Source organism: Hevea brasiliensis, chromosome 6 (assembly GCF_030052815.1).
Source record: "Hevea brasiliensis isolate MT/VB/25A 57/8 chromosome 6, ASM3005281v1, whole genome shotgun sequence".
Classification (NCBI taxonomy): Eukaryota; Viridiplantae; Streptophyta; class Magnoliopsida; order Malpighiales; family Euphorbiaceae; genus Hevea; species Hevea brasiliensis.
The window spans coordinates 4,545,941-4,566,667 of NC_079498.1; positions in this window are offsets into that span (position 1 = coordinate 4,545,941).

Genomic DNA, 20,727 nt, shown 5'->3' on the forward strand with positions numbered 1-20,727 from the left:
GCCAACCAAAATAAGCATGATGAGGAGATGAGAGAGATGAAAGCACGGCTGGAACAGATGCAGACACATAACAGAATGCTAGAAAATCAGATTGCACAACAAGCATCTTCCTCAAGTGCCAAGTCTTTTGGAAAACTTCCAAGTCAACCAGAAAATCCAAGAGAGCAGTGTCAAGCTATTACTTTAAGAAGTGGAAAAGTTATAAATGATGAGAAGAGTGAAAACAGTGAGAAGAGAGAAAATGAGAAAAATACTGATGAGAGTGAAAAACAAGAGAGTGCAGAAAAATGTAAAGAGGAATTTGAAGAGAAGGAAGAGAAATATATACCTCCTGAACCCTACAAGCCACAACTTCCCTTTCCACAGAGATTTCACAAAGCCAAGCTTGATAAGCAATTTGGGAAGTTCTTAGAGGTTTTGAAGAAACTTTACATAAATGTTCCTTTTGTTGATGCTCTTTCACAAATGCCCTCTTATGCAAAATTCTTGAAAGAAATTCTCTCAAACAAGAGGAAACTTGAAGATGATGAAACTGTAGCTTTGACTGAAGAATGTAGTGCTATCCTCCAAAGGAAACTTCCTCCAAAGCTCAAGGATCCAGGGAGTTTTTCAATTCCATGCCACATTGGAGAGTCTTGTTCTACAAAAGCTCTATGTGATTTAGGGGCTAGTGTTAGCCTTATGCCCCTTTCCATCTATGAGAAGCTCAACATGGGAGATCTTAAACCAACCCACATTTCTCTTCAGTTAGTTGACAGGTCAATTACGTATCCTGAAGGGATTTTGGAGAATGTGCCTCTGAAGGTTGGGAAGTTCTATATACCTGTTGACTTTGTCATCTTGGACATGGAGGAAGATTTTAATATCCCAATCATCTTGGGAAGGCCTTTCCTGGCTACAGCAGGAGCATTGATTGATGTCAAGGGAGAAAAATTGACTCTTAGGGTTGGTGAAGAGCAATTGGTTTTCAATATTAATAACACTATGAAAAAGCATCATTCTGAAGCTGATACTTGCTTGAGAGTTGATATCATTGATGAGCTGGTTGAAGAACACTTCAGAAAGAAATATCCAGAAGATCCACTTGAAAATTGTTTGGTTCATGGAGGAGGCATAGACTATGACAACCCTCATGTAGCTGCATATGCTCAACACTTAGAGGGAAGTCCACCATTCATTTCTGCTCAAGTTTTTCAACTCACACAAAAGGAAAAAGCAGAAACTAAGCAACCATCATTCAAGGAAGAAGATGCACCTAAGGTAGAACTTAAGCAACTTCCTTCTCAGCTCAGGTATGAATTTCTTGGCACTAATAACACTTATCCAGTAATTGTAAATGCAAACTTGAGTACCTTAGAGGCTGATAAGTTGTTAAGAGTGTTGAGACAATTTAGAAAAGTCTTGGGATACACCATAGATGACATTAAGGGAATAAGCCCACACTTTTGCATGCATAGAATCATTTTGGAAGAAAATTGTAAGCCATCTATTGAACATCAGAGGAGGTTGAACCCAAATATGAAAGAAGTTGTTAAAAAGGAAATTTTGAAGTTGCTTGATGCAGGGATCATTTACCCTATCTCAGATAGTACTTGGGTGAGCCCAGTACATGTTGTCCCAAAAAAAGGGTGGAATGACAGTGGTCAAAAATGAAAATAATGAATTAATTCCCACCAGAACAGTGACTAGTTGGCGAATGTGCATAGATTACAGAAAATTAAATGTTGCCACTAGAAAAGATCATTTTCCACTTCCCTTCATTGATCAGATGTTGGAAAGACTAGCTAGGCATTCTTACTTTTGCTATTTAGATGGATATTCAGGTTTTTTTCAAATCCCTATCCATCCAAATGATCAAGAGAAAACCACTTTTACTTGTCCATATGGAACCTTTACTTATAGAAGGATGCCATTTAGGTTGTGTAATGCACCAGCCACTTTTCAAAGGTGCATGATGGCAATTTTCTCAGATTTCATTGAAGACATAATGGAGGTTTTTATGGACGATTTCTCTGTTTATGGATCTTCATTTGATATATGCTTGGTTAACCTTTCTAAAGTTTTACAGCAATATGCAGATACTGACCTTGTGTTAAATTGGGAAAAATGTCATTTCATGGTTCAGGAAGGGATAGTACTTGGACATTTGGTGTCTAACAGAGGAATAGAGGTTGATAAAGCCAAAGTTGAAGTGATAGAGAAGATGGCTCCTCCTACCAATGTCAAGGGAATTCGAAGTTTTCTAGGACACGCCGGGTTCTACAGACGCTTTATCAATGATTTTTCCAAAATAGCTAAACCTTTGTCTAATTTGTTAAGTAATGACACACCATTTGTATTTGACCAAGAGTGTTTGGATACCTTTTGCAGGTTGAAGCAAGCTCTTATCACTGCACCAATCATGCAACCACCTGATTGGAGCCTACCTTTTGAAATTATGTCTGATGCTAGCAACTATGCAATTGGGGCTGTTCTTGGTCAAAGAAAGGATAAAAAGGCTTATGCTATTTATTATGCTAGTAGAACACTGGATGAGGCTCAAACAAATTATGCAACAACTGAAAATGAATTTTTAGCAATTGTCTTTGCATTGGAAAAATTCAGACCTTACATTATTGACTCAAAGGTGGTTATATTTTCAGATCATGCAGCCATCAGGTATTTGCTCCGTAAAAAGGAGGCTAAGCCTAGGCTCATTAGGTGGATTCTGATGTTACAAGAGTTTGATTTGGAGATTAGAGATAAGAAGGGAGCTGAAAATGTAGTTGCTGATAATCTTAGTAGGTTGAAATTGGATGATGAAGAATTGGATGAAATCCCTATTGATGAGTTTTTCTTGGATGAACAACTTTTCTCTCTTGTTGCTAAACTACCTTGGTATGCAGACTTTATGAATTATCTATCTTGTGGAGTTTTACCTCTAGGTATGACATGGCAACAAAAGAAAAAGTTTTTGCATGAGGTGAAGTTTTATAGATGGGACGATCCTTTACTCTTCAGGAGATGTTGTGATGGTTTAATAAGGAGGTGTATTCCTGAAGAGGAGACACAGAGTATTTTGCATCATTGCCATGCTTCTGATTATGGAGGACATTTTGGAATCTCTAAAACAGCTAGTAAAATTTTGCAAGCTGGTTTCTTTTGGCCAAATCTTTTTAAGGATGTGAGGAAATTTGTGTTGGATTGTGATAAATGTCAAAGGAGTGGAAATTTGTCAAAAAGAGATCAAATGCCCCTAAATAATATTCTTGAAGTGGAATTATTTGATGTTTGGGGAATAGATTTTATGGGGCCATTCCCTCCTTCATATGGTAATAGATACATCTTAGTTGGAGTTGACTATGTGTCAAAGTGGGTGGAAGCTATTGCAACTCCAACTAATGATGCTAGAGTGGTAGTGAAATTCTTGAAGAAATTTGTCTTCAGCAGATTTGGAGCTCCTAGGGCTATAATTAGTGATGGGGGTTCCCATTTTTGTAATAAGCAATTTGAGAGCCTAATGAGGAAGTATGGTGTAGTGCACAAGATAGCCACCCCATACCACCCTCAAACTTCAAGACAAGTTGAAATTTCTAACAGAGAGCTCAAGCATATTTTGGAGAAAACAGTGAACAATTCTCGGAAAGATTGGTCTATCAAACTAGATGATGCTTTATGGGCATATAGGACTGCCTACAAAACCCCTATAGGAACTACTCCCTTTAGGTTGGTGTATGGTAAGTCTTGTCATTTACCTGTGGAGCTAGAACATAGAGCATATTGGGCCATTCAAACCTTGAATTTTGATCTTAAGCAAGCTGGTGAGAAAAGGTTGTTACAACTTAATGAGCTTGAGGAATTGAGGATGGATGCTTATGAAAGTGCCCGTATTTACAAAGAAAGAACTAAAGTTTGGCATGATAAGCATCTGAGGAAAAAGGAATTCAAAGAAGGTGATTTAGTTTTGTTGTTCAACTCAAGATTGAAATTGTTCCCTGGAAAACTTAAGTCAAGGTGGACTGGTCCATATAGAGTTTCTAAGGTTTTCCCTTATGGAGCAATTGAAATTTGGAGTGAAAAATCTGGGAATTTTAAGGTCAATGGGCATAGATTGAAACATTACATAACTGGAGACCCAATAATAGGAGCAAGCTGTTACAAGCTCTCCAATCCCTCACCTCTTTTCAGTGAAATTCATGAAGAGTCCAGCTAAGGACTATAAATTAGCCCTCTTGGGAGGCATCCCAAGTCCTTTTATTTTGCTTTTGCTAATTTTCTTTCATTTTCATTGATTTAGTTTTTATCTTAAATCTTCCCAAATTCAATTTTTGACATTGTTAAATCTTGTCCCTTGTAGATGTAATTCCATGAAGAAAGGCTGATGAACTGTTGGGGAAGTAATTCTTAACTTGAAAATTTTGTCCTTCAAAAGAACTGATTGGTTTTTGCTGCATAACCTTTGCAGGAGCTGCAATCTGGTTTATGCAGAGGAAAAGTACATTCTGCAGCAAAAAGGGTGTCTGCAGCAAATGGCTTGTGTTTTTGGTGAGGTTGGGTATGTAACTTTTTAATACTTGTGCTTATAATGGTGGTAAGTGAGTCATTTTTGCAGTTTTGAGCTTCTTTGGGTTGTAGAATTCAAGGTAGAAATGCTGCATTTTCTTGGCAAAACTTGGAGAGTTCATTTCTCATTTGTGGTTAGATGCAACTTTATGCAGATTTTATGGAGTTTTATGTGCTAAATGTTGATTTGCAGAATTTGACTCAAAATGGCATAGTTCTCAAAGGTCTTTTATGTAGGATCCATTTTTACATGCTTGTGTGATGCATTTTTGATGAACTTTGTATATATTGATGTGTTTTTGGTGAAAATTTCTCATGGTTTATACTTCATGGAATTATATTTCTTCATTCTAGGGTATTTTTCACCCTTGCAAATCATGTTCCATTGCAATCTTAATCTTGTTGAATTGTGCATAAGCAACTGCATAGCTTATGCAATCCTGCATAACCAAAATTCTTGCCATTTTTCACCCTTATTGCAAGTGCATAAGGAGAGTGCATAGCCTATGCAGTTCTGCATAACCTCATTTTGTCAAATTTCATATCTGTCAAAACTTGCATAAGGTGAGTGCATGACTTATGCACATTTGCACATCTTCAAATTCTGCATTTTCTCTCTCTGCCGAAGTCTGCATAAGGAGGGTGCATAACTTATGCACTTCCGCATGACCAAAAACTTTGAATCTCCAAACCTGCCGAGGGGTGCATAAGCAGAGTGCATGACTTATGCACTTCCGCATGACCAAAAACTTTGAATCTTCAAACCTGCCGAGGGGTGCATAAGCAGAGTGCATGACTTATGCACTTCTGCATAACCAGAAACCCAGAAAAACCAAACCTGCCGAGGGGTGCATAAGCAGAGTGCATGACTTATGCACTTCTGCATGACCTGATTCTCTGAAAAACCAATTCTGCCGAGAGGTGCATAAGGGGAGTGCATAACTTATGCACTCCCGCATGACTTCACTTCCCAAATTTCAAAAGTTGCCGAGACCTGCATAAGCAGCGTGCATGGCCTATGCACTTCTGCATGACATATTTTTCTGAACTTCAAAACAGGGCAACACTTGCATAAGCTACTGCATAAGCTATGCACATGCATTTTCCCCTTATGCAGTCTTTTACAAAACCCATTTAAATCAAATTTTTTTTCCTTTCTCTTTCCCACCTTCACCCCGATAAACCCTGTTCACTGTCTTTTTTTTTTTCTCTCACAATCCTCATCCCGGCATAACTCCTCCTCACACCTTCTTCTCCATTTCGATTCTCACTACACTTGCCCTAATTCTCATTCTTCTTCGATTTTCTTCATTTCTGCCCTTATCTCTTCCATCTTCTCCATCGGCAATGGAGTCACCTCCCCATTCCCGTCCAGCTTCTCCTCTCGAAGTCTCGCCATTGTCAACGATACCCCCCACTCCTAATTCTCTTCCACAAGCGACACCCCCACCACCTCCCCCAACCACGTACAAACGTAAAATCCGGTCAAAATCTGTGCGACCCATGTCCTCTGCCCCTCCTCTATCCAAACGCAAAGACCCACCCACCCCATTGTCGGAACCGCCACCCAAAAAGCCAAAAGCTCCAGCCTCTACACCCTCTTCCAGCAAAAAGACAATTTCGGCAGCCTCACATGTATCAAAGCTACCCTGGCCTCTTCCTGATACAATTCAAAAAGCAGCTTTTAAGTGACTCAAGGATAGAAGGGTACAACCCACTAGGTATATATCTGCCGATTCTCTACAATCCCTTGGTTTATTTGACAATGTAGTTGCATATCTTGATGGGATGGGTTGGATGGAATTTGTGCATAAACAGGAGATAGTTTATCCAACTCTAGTTTTGGAGTTTATTTCTTCATTCTCTGCTACCCTTAAATTGCATGATGTAGACCCTAAACCAATTATGAAATTTAGATGCTTGGGGCAAAATAGAGAGCTGTCATTGGACCAATTTCATAGCATTTTTGGTTTTGCAATTGATGGGTTATTTAGAGTACCACATACTGGAGTAGAGGTAGCCAACAAGGGCATTTGGAATGCTGCCCAATTTTGGAGAATCATCACAAACCAACCTCAAACTTTCTCTGCTGGAAGATCAAAAACATCCCAAATACTTGACCCTGCACTTAGGTTTATTCATAGGCTGATTGCTAGCACCATATTGGGCAGAGAGACTAGTTCTGGTGCTGTGGGAAAATCTGAACTATTTATGTTATGGTGTGCATTTCACAAAGTTAAGGTTTCTCCTGGTTATTTCTTTTGTGAGCATGTGCTGCATATTGCCACCAAATCCATAGGTGACATTGTTTTGGGTGGGCTCATCACTGTCATAGCCAAGCATTTTGGTTTTAATCCTGCAGAACACTCAATACCAGCACTTGTGGACACTTTATATTTTGATACTGCACACTTAACCAAAACAGGGTTCAATTTGTCATATTTTGATCTCGCCCAACTGCACTAAATCGAGCCCCTTGCACAACCAGAAACCCAACCTTTCCCATCCGTCCCACAGCACCCCACTACACCTACCCCAGCAGCCTCTGCTCAGCCCATACCTCCTACAGCTGAACCTTCCTCTTCCACAGCCCCTCCTGCATTCAACACTAAAGCCTTATTCACCTATCTTGACAGGCTTAGTGATGATATATACTTCGTGGATAGGAAGCTTGACACTGGTCTTGATACACTCAAGGATCGTCATGATCACCTATTTGACCTTGTCATGGAAACCAGGGACAAGCAGAAAGAATTGAAGGAAATGGTGAAGCAACTCATGATCTTTTTGGGCATGCCACCCCCACCTCCATCACCTCCTCCAGCACCATCATTTCGACAGCCGGCAGCAGCCACCAGCCCTTTAGCAACATCTTTGGACAAAGGCAAAACAATAGACCTAGACTAGCTTCTGTTTTACTTTTGTTCAATCTTGTAGGACCTTTTCTTTGTAAATATGTTCAAACATTTATAGTTTGTTTTGAATTATGTTTGTTTGTTTTGAATTAGTTTGTTTTAAATTCTGTTTTTTTTTTCTTGAAGTTTTATTGGATAACTATTACATTAGTCTTCTTTGATTTTCATTGCACTTATTACCCTTTTGTACATATTTGCCCATACTCTGTATATATTTTAATGCTTCTACTGCTGGTTGTACATTTCCCCTTGCCAATCCTCATGCAGCAACTTTTGTATACACTGCACAGGCTATGAATTTCCTTGTGCAAATATTTTGCATAGCCTGTGCAACCCTTTCTGCTACTTATGCAGAACTGCACAGGGTGTATTCCCTTTATGCAAATGTCCTGCATAGCCTATGCAACCTATATTGCCACTTATGCAGAACCGCACGGCTTATGCACCCTACTTATGCACATGTTCTGGACAGCACTTAACTCTGCATAACCTGTGCAGCTTCTTATGCATCCCTTTATCTTGAATTCTCATCTGCTCCATACCAGGTAACTCTTTCTTTTTGCTCTTAATCTTTACAATTCCTGGTAATTATTATCTGCTTTGACTTTTGATAATGCATTGCATGAGACATTGAGGACAATGTCCAATTTTGAGTTTGGGGGTGCACATTCTGATTTTTGCTTGATTTTTGTTTCATTTTTCACATTTTGAGTATAGGAACATCTCATTCCATTTCATTTTCATATATTGTAAATATTTTACATATATTTCCACACATACATATACATAACACATTTACACACACATTATACATCACTTAGAAATTGTACACATTGCATACAAATAGACTCCCTCCATTTAGTTAATGCATTACTCATTTTAGGAATCATGCATTAAAATCTTTTGCCAAATCCCTTGAGTATTGAAAAGTTGCCTATGAGAGTGATTTGACTTACCTTTAGTTGGGTTTGTGGATTGAAAGTTTCCTAAGAGGTGCAAAGTTTTGAAGTGTTATCCCTTGCCTATATCTTCTTAGCCAAAAAGCCACCCAACTAGTCATTTGGAGAAGGAAGTGTTTAGAGGGAGTTATTGGATATAAGGTAGTCAAATGATGTCTCACCATTCTTAGAACAAATTTTCTAAACCTTTCAAGGCGAAATACCAGCTTGTACTTGAAAAGAGAGATGATTAGGCATTCTTTGATTTAAACCTTCTCATTTTAAACCTTTGGCCTTTTTTTTCCTAATTAAAATTAACCCTTGCAAACCCCTTTGAACCTTTTTATTCCTAATTTTTCTTGAAACCCTTATTGCTACCTAGCCAATGAACCAAACACTCCAACCCTTTTCATGAGAATAATATTGAATATTAGGTACACTTTCTAAAAATAATAGAAATAAAAATAAAAAAAAGAAGAAAAAAAATTATACAATAAAAGGGAGAAGAAGTGCTTGTCATCTTGTAAAAGTGCTAGTATATGTGCTTTTTACTATTGCCATTCAAAATGAAAGAAATCCACCCAAAGTATTAAAATAAATGAGTTTGGGGGTGGCAAATTTTAGGGACAATCATCAAAAGAAAATACAAAATGCAAGTTTAAAAAATCAAATGTCCCTCATTTTTATGTGTTTTGTAAACTATGCTAGCACTTGACAATTCTCATTGTGTATTTCTCTCCTCCACTTATATATATATATAAAAGAAGAGAAAAAGAAAAAAATGTAATAAAATAAAAAAGGTGTACCTTATGTTGTCAAAATTGAAAATATTCTCATGCTTTGAATCCTTTTTACCCATCTTTCTTCTTAGCCTCATTTTAAACCCCATGGCCCCATTACATCCCTAAAAAGACCTTTGATCTCTTGATAGTACTAGCTATATTAGTGGAGATGGGAGTAGGAAATTTGCCTATGGGATTGGAAAACTATTCATCTATTCATTCAATTCTATCATTCCATGTTGAGATACTTTGGTTATTGATTGTCCATGAATTCCTTTTGAGCATGACTATCTCTTTTGATTTGTTGGTTTGGGGATTTTGAATGATAATTGACTTGATGGCTAAGCGGTGAAAGCTTGGATAAGCATTAAATTCTTTGCATTTTGAAGGATGGGTATATGGATTGCTGGTATGGCTGAAGGTGTGTTAAGTTACTTTAATAGGTGATTTTCATAGTTCTTTGGATAAGGCACCCCTAAAATTTTTGCACCACATTTTAAAGTTTGCTTGAGGACAAGCAAAAGCTTGAGTTTGGGGGTATTTGATGCATACATTTTGCATAGTCATTTAGGTCTAATTTTATAACCATTTTTATTTGATTATTAGTCATTTTTAGCTAATTTCATTAGTTAATTAGTTAGTTTTTCATAGTTGTCAATTTTGCATTAATTTGTAATTTTTACTTTGTTTTGTAGGAAAAATGGTGTTTTTGAAGGACTGAAGAGAATTTTGCCATTGAGGAGTGTCTTCTACAGCCAAAGATGTCAAAAATAGGTTTTCAAGCTGAAATATGCATTGACCAAACTGTGCATAACTTGCCGCATAAGCTATGCAGATCTGCATAAGGAGAAAGATCACTGTTCCAGAACCAGCCGAAATGTGCATAAGGAGACTGCATAGCTTATGCACATTCTCGCCCCCCTTATGCACCTTCACGGAATTGTGCATAACCTATGCACCAAGTCATGCAGTTTCGCATAAGTGACTCAGAACCAGCCGAAAACTGCATAAGGGACTGCATAACTTATGCAGTCCACTTATGCAGTCCCATAAAGAGTTCATTAATGAGCTGGCAGGAGATTCCCTCAAATAATTCCTCATAGAACATACCATTTTAGGGCTCCATGTCAGAAAAATGCTATAAATAGTCCCATTTTCCCATTTTAGAAAAAAAAGAAAAGGAGCAGAAAAGGAAAGAAGAAGGGAGGCAGAATTTGAGGAGTCACTTTCACCTTCCACACCATTTTCAACCAAGATTTGCAGATTTCTTTCTTCCATTACATTTTTCTACATTTCTAGTGTTTAATTTCTTATTTCTTAGCTTAGATTAAAGCTTTATTTCCATTTAAACTCAATATATCTTGTAAGCATTATGGATAGTGAGTAGTTTACCTTTGATTCTGGAGTAAGGGTTGTAATATTTGAGATATTTTGTGGATTTTGATTGGGTAATCCATATTTTGTGGTCTTAATGAGTTTTATTCATTTCTTGTATGCTTAATGACATGCTTAGTGTAGGATCCCATTAAGTGATGTTCTTAATCCATGGTTGAAGCACCGAAAGGAGAAGGCCCTGTGATAGATAATCAAGAAATTGGACTTAATTAACTTAGATCTAGAAATAGGCTAAGGATTAAGAGGACTCACAGATTAATTAAAGAACTTAATGGGTCTTAATTAATTCTAACTCCACGAAAGTAGGATTAGTTTGATTAAGGCACTCTTTGTCTCACTCGAAAGGGAATTCAAAGGATTTAAGAATTAATCTCCTTAAAACCCATAAGTTTCATAAGATTGGATAACCAATTTAAAATCCCAAAATAGCTCGAATATGAAATCCCGAACTCCGGAATCGCCTTTTTACCATTGTTAATTTCTAATCAAATTTAATTACTTGCCATTTTGAATATTGCCATATTTGAACTTGCTTATTTCAATTTGATGCAATTCTAGTTTAATTAATACATTGTTGAATAGAATATTAATTTTGCATATTTAGATTTCATACTCCATTACCCATCAATTCATTACTTCAATTTCAAAAATACTTCAATTTACTCAACTTTTTATATCAAAAATTCAATCATTAACACAACTCCTCGTGGGATCGATATCTTTTCTATACTACTTGTACGACCCGTGCACTTGCGGTAGAGACGCATCAGCTTCCTTTTCAAAATTATCATAATCAAAACCAACATACCCTCCACTTTTTAGGTCTCAAACCCATCCTTATGAAGCAAGTAAGCTCATCACCAAAACCCACCAAACTCTATAGAGGAGTAAAGCAACGATATTGGGCTAAATGGCCGGCCAAGATCAAATTCCCCAAGAATTGTACTTGACTCTGGCTCCGTAATTTTGAAACAACTATATTTTTTAAAACAAGATATGCAATGTGCACCAACTTTGCAAATTAAGAAAGACATTGCTCTCTTTCATGATTCTGGGTGCTAATTCTTTTTTGTCTTTTGTTCTAATTGTGTTCTGTTTATTTTCATGGAATGGTCCAACATGTGCGAATGTGGAATAGTTTTTGTTTTTTTGCTTTCTAAAAGTTAAATTTGGAATGGCGCAAGTCTTCATGGTTCTGGATTGTGTGTTGAAAGTTTTTGATGGCCACAAAAAAAAAAAAAAATTGCAGTTTTGAATCTTTGATCATTTTGTCATATTATATGGTCTGGGGCTCTCTTTGTTTTCTCTTTTCATTTATTAGTGTTTACTCTTGGTTGGATCTCAAGCAAAGTTTTGTGTAAGGGTAATTACTTGTGCGGCCATAGGAGTTTTTGTGAAAGTTTTATAGTTCCTTTCTTACGTGTCTGTGTTAATGAGGTGTTGCTGATGTTGATGAATCTCATAAGCTATGTTTCCAAGTCAGCAACACGTGAATTTTACGTGTTTTTCCCCCTTTGTAATGTGTTTAATTGATTTAAATTTAAAAGTATATTAAATTGGTTCAATTTTTAAGTTCAGAGGATAAATTAGTTCAATGTTAAATTGAGGAGGCAAATTGACTTTTCTATGAAAGTTTAAGAGATGAAATATGCTTTTGGCCTCTTTATTCACAAGCAAGAAAATTTCAGACTTCAAGTCCCTATAAAATAACATACATGAACCACATTCACAGTTTGCTTCATTATCATCGTCGCTTCACGCTCTAAGTAGCTCTTTTTGGCTAATATGATCGAAGAGTTCCCACTATAGCACTACAAGTCCATCATCAAACGTGCTTGTCCCAAAAAACTAAAAAAAAAACTCCATAAACAAGTGCAAATTTTGTCTATCCTGGTAAGCACCCTTGAATTCCTCAATATTGGGTTGCCTAGTTATAATATAAAAAATTATTGCCTAAAATTTCAACATCCTTGTTTATATATATATATATATATATATATTTATGAGCCAGGGAATAAAAAACTAATTCTCTTGAAAAGTCACATGTTAATTATTACTAATATAAATATTAATAAATTTTATTTAATACATATTAATTATTATTAATAATTAAAATAAACAAAAATGTTAAGCATTACTAAAAGGTCGCATATTAAATAATGGTAATAACAAAATAAGGGTAAAATTAACAAATGAAAAAAATATAATAGAGTGTCACTTATCACCTTTTCACGGAATTAAAGCTACTAACTTCCTAATAAATTTAACATCAAATCCTAATTTAATTTGAAATTGAATTTCCAACAATGCAAGCTAAAATCACTAAACCCCAAAACCCTATGCATTTATGAACAAAAATGGTAATGGTTCAAAATTTAGGGTATAAGCTAAACTGAGGGAAGTATTAAAGGGAAAAAAAATTTAAATCACTAACCACTAGTAGAATAGAATAAAAAAAAAAAATTCTTTTGGGTTTTTATTAAAATTCACTCCCACTTAAAAAAAAAAAAATTTAAAAATGAACAATGATTTCAATTAAAAGCTGGAATATGCATTCATCTCATCAACCAGCTCCTGCCTGGAGTTTGCCCTTCTGCTCATTTTTTTTCTTGGTCTTTGGACGCTTTTTACAACTTGTTTGGCTTGCCAATTGCCTTGCCGATTTCATCCTTCTCTTCTTCTTCATACTCTCCAAAACTCTGCCTCAAGTTAAGCTCATCATCTAGTTGCTCGCTATCATTTGTGGTCTGATCAGATTCAAGACTAAGATTAACAATTTTCTTCGGAGATGTGTTCTCTAGATATTGGATTATTTCCCGTCTATGTTTGCTCAAGAAAATTCCATGTTCTAAGGACACAGAAGCATCAAGACAAGCATACTCTATCTGCTCAATTGTAAGCTCTTTAGCATTCCATTCACTCATTGTGATTTCTCTAGGCTTGGGAATCACTTTCTGAAGCCCATCAAGCACTAAAGCCTTCAATCCCATCATTGGATAGTTTGTCATAATTTTTATTGGCGCCTAGTACTACATCTTTTGTATGAGCCACATGCAACTTATAATTTTCAAATAGTTTATAAGCATCATTCCGCACCTCTTTACCAACAAATTGGAATTTCTTGTGCCCAAGAAATTGAATCAAAGATGGCGGGATATCGTCCGCATGGTAAAGTTGAAATATAAGGTATGTTTTACCCACACAGAGTTGAATGATGGCAACCTGTTGGTGTCCATCTGGTTCAGTAGGCATACACCATTCGGTGTCAAGGCCAATGAGAAGTTTGCTTAGTTTATGCTTGTGGATATGCAGTGTATTAGCTATCCATTCATGGACAACAACAGCTGCTGTTGTATGGACACAATTGTCTACTTCACAATAAATTAAATTGGCATATTTTCTAACAGATGTGACTGTTTATATGTAATACACATGTCTATTTATTAACAGACATATCTATTATGACACCTCTCTAATAGATATAATTATTTATATATAATAGATATGTCTGTTTATTAACAAATACATTTTATAGTAATTTATTTATGAAAATGAAAATAAAATAATTATTTTATTTAACTTGATAACTATTTATAAAAATAAAAATAAAATAATTATTTTATTTCACACACGTACATATTCTCTTCCAAAGATATTTTTTATTTCTTTTCCTCGAAACCATACTACATCTTGTCCAAAGAAATCAGGGAGAATACATTCAATCTGCAAAATCAGGAACAAATGATATGATGCCATTTCTTGTTACAAAGGCATTTTATATTGAAAATCAGAAAAGTGACATGAGTCTTTGAACTCTGTGGTTTGGTTAACTGATAATGACTTTTTTAAAGAGCTGTAAATGGCATAACCTAATGGATACTATTAAGGGGTTAACAACTTAAGTAGAGGTTTTTCATATAATTATTAGCTTGTAAACCTTGTTGTAGTAGCTTTATACTTCATGTTGCCCTTGACCATGTAGTGAGATACTCCAGGAATACGTGTAGTATGCTTCTCCCTTTAACACATGCACTTGTAAAAATAAAATAATTAATTTTATTTTTATTATTTTATTTTCGTAAATAAATCCAAACAGTTGTGTCTATTAATAAATAGATGTATCTGCTTATAAATAGACATGTCTATTAAAAACAGACAGTCACATCTGTTAAGAGATGTGCCTATTTAATTAATTTTGAAAATGAACAATTATGTCTGTTGGAATTTAAAATAGAAACATGTGTTTGCCTATAGAGGTGCCATGACCCTTATGGCTAAGTTGTTCAATTTCTATTGATTGATGGAAACTCTATTGTTTTCTATATAAATGAACCCTTTTAGCAAACTACTTCATGTTCTGTCTCTTCTCCTTAACAATGTCTTTTGCAGGTCCTTCCTCCATACATGACATTCAATACTATGGTGATCATATCTTCACAACCGTCACAGCAACAGCTGCCGTTGTCGATGAATGGATAGCTAATACAATGCATATCCACAAGCGTAAACTGAGCAAACTTCTCATTGGCCTTGACACCGAATGGTGTATGCCTATGGTGTATGCCTACTGAACCTCATGGACACCAAAAGGTTGCCATCATTCAACTCTGTGTGGGTAAAAGATGCCTTATATTTCAACTTTACCATGCAGACAATATCCCACCATCTTTGATCCAATTTCTTGGGAACAAGAAATTCAAATTTGTTGGTAAAGAGGTGCATAATGATGCTGATAAACTATTTGAAGATTATGAACTGCATGTGGCTCATACAAAAGATGTAGGTTACTGGGCAGCCAATAAATATCACGACACAAACTATCGAAGGATGGGATTGAAGGCTTTAGTGCTTGATTTGCTTCAGAAAGTGATTCCCAAGCCAAAAGAAATCACAATGAGTGAATGGAATGCTAAGGAGCTTACAATTGAACAGATAGAGTACGCTTGTCTTGATGCTTTTGTGTCCTTAGAACTTGGAATTTTCTTGAGCAAACCTAGACGAGAAATAATTCAATATCCAGAGAACACATCTCCGAAGAAAATTGTAAATCTTACTCTTGAATCTGATCAGACCACAGATGATTGCGAGCAACTAGATGAGGAGCTTGACTTGCGGCAGAATTTTGGGAAGTATAAAGAAGATGTGAGAAGGATGAAACCGGCAAGGCAATTGGTAAGCCAAACAAGTTGTAAAAAGAGTCCAAAGATTAAGAAAAGGAGGAGCAAAAAGGCAAACTCCAGGCAGGAGCTGGTTGATGAGATGAATGCAATTTCACTTATTAATTGAAATCGTTGTTAATACTAACCTAAAAGAATTTTTTTTGTATACATTTACTCAATTCTACTGGTGATTAATGATTTAAATTTTCCCTCTTTAAATCTTCCCTCAGTGATGCATGGGGTTTTCGGGTTCAGTGATTTTAAATTGAATTTTTGAATATCCAATTTCAAATTGAATTAGGATTTGATGTTTAAATAAATTAGGCTTTGTTTTGTGTGTTTTGGTAAACAAATTTTCACATTTTATTCAAATTTGAGAAGTACATTAGGAGATAAATCTTTAACCACTACGCTTTCCATGGCTAATGGCTCTGTTGTGCAATAGATTTTGTAGTTGCAAAGTTACTGGGATGTTCTGGAAAGGATGCTTACATAAACAAGCAGAAAAAGCTTGAATCAAAGATTGCAGGGCATTAGAAAAGGGAACAGTCGGCTAGATTTCAAGGCCAAGGGCATTTTGTCTGGGTTTGTAAATGCATAAGAGTGCTTTCTGTCAACATCGGATGCTGATGTTCCTCTCATTCCTTGCCCCCACCATGCTTAGCAAATGATCACATTTTTGTCCCTTAAGATATGCAAAAACTGTTCTTCTTTTCAAATGAAAAAAAAAAAAGCAACAATCACATTACACAATGACAAGCAGACATGTAAAGGGTTAGAAAACAAATAAAATGAAGGTTACTGTTAGTTATGGTATAGGCAATTTCTTTTCTTTTAATCTTTCTTTTGTTAACCTGCTCTCTCCTTATGAGTAATTCCTGTGTCGTTACAGTTAGAATGCAATAGGGTCTAAAGTGTAATGTCCAAGCCTCCCAATACGATACAGGTTAAGTAGCTTAGTAGCAACCTTACTACGAGCATTATCCCCTAATTCAATAGGCAAGTGAAAAGCTTCGGTCAAGGTTGTGAATTGCAACTCAATAAGCTTCTCCAAATCCACTTCATTTTGCATGTCACCATTAAAACATGAAACTGTCTCAAAGAGCTTTCGCCGAACATTATGTACTATGAAATCCTACATGAAAGATAACGAATGACTTTCTCAGATCGTTCCAATTATTTCCAGAAGAAACACTCAGTTTCACTTAACCACCACCCCGTAACCTATTTGTACATTATGGCAGAGCTCATAATTAAGAACATTTCGTCAATTTTCTTAAGAGAAGGATAACGAAATTATATATATATATATATAAAGTGCTCATAAGTCATACCTGAGTGTGATCAGTGAAATGTTGCCTTTCTCCTTTCATGCATGGCTGTCTGCCGCTTGAACACTCTTCTTTGTGGTCTATAAATGATCTCTCATTTTCAAGGGCAGACAACTTTGCCCATTTCTTATATTCATCACTCAAGTTGAGAATGGCCAGAAAATATTGAGCAAGTTCTTTTTCACCAATCAAAGAGTCGCTAATTGCTCCTGCTTTTGTGAGAGAGAGAGAGACTATCACACTCATTCACACCCATGAGAAGAAGGGAAAAAATTTTGAGCATGTGTAGCAGGAAGAGGGATGCTGGCATAATTGCACCTGTTAAAGCTAGCCTGGAACAGACCTCGGCATCAAGAATTTGAGGAGGCAAAATACTTGGGGTGTCCAACACATAAATATTGGGATGGCTACCAATCTGGAAAATAAAATGTGATTGCAATCATAAAATACAAAATTGCACAGCAAATAAGGGGGAAAATGGGAAATAAAGGAAAGTCAGCAAATTTGTTTCCATTTTTGCGGTATATTTTTTTTGCAATCAAAAAATAACAAAATTGCACAGCAAATAAGGTGGACAATGGGAAATAAAGGAAAGTCATCTTTTTACAATCATAAAAAAACAAAACTGCACAGCAAATAAAGGGGAAAATGGAACATAAAAGGAAAGTCAACAAATTTGTTTCCATTTTTCAGAATTTTTTTAAAAAAAATAAAAGAATAAATATCATAAAAGAATAAATAAAGAAAGAAAGAAAAGCTACATGCCTTCAAGCTGCTGATATCTTTTGTCTCTCCCGGATGTGGACTCACTTTTGCATGCTTCAATTTTCCTTTCTCTAAGAGAATCAATAGTTTGGAAGTTAGTCCATTTAAAATTTAGTAGAGAAAGAGAGAGATTTGAGAAGATCATATTACCTGCAGCACTAATCCTTCCAACTTGATGCAAAGAATTGGCTAGAGCCGACTTACCAACGTTAGGAATCCCCACCATCATCATTGTTAAGGTAGAACAAGAATGATCAATGTTCTTCAATCCTTTGATTTGGGCTTGTAAAAAGTTAAGGAACTACAGAAAGCAAACCCTTTATAAATTGCTAATGAAAAGAAAGAAGAAGCATCACAATTTTTGTTTTTTTGCTTTCTAAAAGTTAAATTTGGAATGGGGCAAGTCTTCATGGTTCTGGATTGTGTGTTGATGGTTTTTGATGGGCAAAAAAAAAAAAAAGATTGCAGCTTTGAATCTTTGATCATTTTGTCATATTATGTGGTCTAGAGCTCTCTCTATTTTCCCTTTTCATTTATTGGTGTTTGCTCTTGGCTGGATCTCAAGCAAAGTTTTGTGGTAAGGGTAATTGCTTGTGCGGCCAGAGGAGTTTTTGTGAAAGTTTTATTGTTCCGTTCTTAGGTGTCTATGTTAATGAGTTGTTGCTGATATGGATGAATCCCATAAGCTATGTTTTCAAGTCAACAACGTTTGAATTTTACTCTTTTTCCCCCTTTGCAATGTGTTTAATTGGTTTAAATTTAAAAGTTTAAGTATTAAATTGATTCAATTTTTAAATTCAGAAGGTAAATTGGTTCAATGTTAAATTGAGAGGGCAAATTGACTTTTCTATGAAAGTTTAGAGGGTAAAATATGCTTTTGGCTGCTTTATTCACAAGCAAGAAAATTTCAGACTTCAAGTCCCTATGCATAACCCTTATGAAATAGCATACATAAACCACATTCACAATGTGCTTCATTATCGTCGTCGCTTCACACTCTAAGTAGCTCTTTTTGGCTAATATGATCGAAGAGCTCCCACTGGAGCACTACAAGTCCATCATCAAACGTGCTTATCAAAAAAAAAAAAAAAAAAAACTCCATCAACAAATTCAAATTTTGTCTATCCTCATAAGCACTCTTGAATTCCTCAATATTGGGTTATCCAGTTATAATACCAAGATCAACTCAACTCAACTCAACTAAGCCTTTATCCCAAAAAATTTGGGGTCGGCTATATGGATTCTCTTTCTCCACTCTAAACGATTTTGGGTTAAATCATCGGAAATGTGTAATGCTTCTAGGTCATATTGTACTACTCTCCTCCAACTTAGTTTAGGTCTACCCCTTCTTTTCTTTCTATCCTCTACCCTAATGTGCTCTACTTGTCTAACTGGAGCCTTCGTATATCTGCGCTTCACATGACCAAACCACCTCTCAACTTATCCTCAATTGGTAACACTCTTACCTTTTTTCTAATACTCTCATTATGGACTTTATCTAGTCTAGTATGGTCACTCATCCACCTTAACATTCTCATCTCCACAACTCTTATCTTAGACACATACGACTGCCCAACACTCACTACCATATAACATGGCTGGTCGTATGGCTATACGGTAAATTTTCCTTTCAACTTATTAGGAATCTTGCAATCACATAATACCAAAATCAATTGCCTAAAATTTTCAACGTCCTTGTTATATATATATATATATGAGCCAAGGAATAAAAAACTAATTCTCTTGAAAAGTCACATGTTAATTATTAGTAATATAAATATTAATAAATTTTATTTAATACATATTAATTATTATTAATAATAAAAATAACAAAAATGTTAAACATTACTAAAAGGTCACATATTAAATAATGGTAATAATAAAATAAGGGTAAAATGGACAAATGAAAAAAAAATATAATAGAGTGTCACTTGTCACTTTTTCACGGAATTAAAACTACTAACTTCTTGATAAATTTAAACATCAAATCCTAATTTAATTTGAAATTGGATTTCCAACAATTCAAGCTAAAATCACTAAACCCGAAAACCCTATGCATTTATGAACAAAAATGGTAATGGTTCAAAATTTAGGGTATAAGCTAAACTGAGGGAAGCATTAAAGGGAAAAAATTTAAATCACTAATTACCAGTAGAATTGAATAAATTAATAAAAAAAAAATGTTTTAGGTTTGTATTATAATTCACTCCCACTTGAAAAATAAAAAAATTTTAAAAAATAAACAATGATTTCAATTAAAACTAGAATATGCATTCATCTCACCAACTCCTGCCTGGAGTTTGCCTTTCTGCTCATTCTTTTGTTGTTCTTTGGACTCTTTTAATGACTCGTTTGGCTCGCCAATTGCCTTACCGATTTCATCCTTTTCATTTCTTCTTTATACTCTCCAAAACTCTGCCTCAAGTTAAGCTCATCATCTAGTTGCTCGCAATCATTTGTGGCCTGATCAGATTCAAGAGTAAGATTAACAATTTTCTTTGAAGATGTGTTCTCTATATATTGGATTATTTCTCGTCTAGGTTTGCTCAAGAAAATTCCAAGTTCTAAGGACAGAAAACCATCAAGACAAGCATACGCTATCTGTTCAATTGTAAGCTCTTTAGCATTCCATTCACTCATTGTGATTTCTCTTGGCTTCGGAATCACTTTCTGAAGCACATCATGCACTAATGCCTTCAATCCCATCATTCGATAGTTTGTCATGATTTTTCTTGGCGCCTAGCAACCTACATCGTTTGTATGAGCCACATGCAACTTATAATTTTCAAATAGTTTATAAGCATCACTCCGCACCTCTTTACCAACAAATTTGAATTTCTTGTGCCTAAGAAATTGAAATTGAATCAAAGATGGTGGGATATCATCTGCATGGTAAAGTT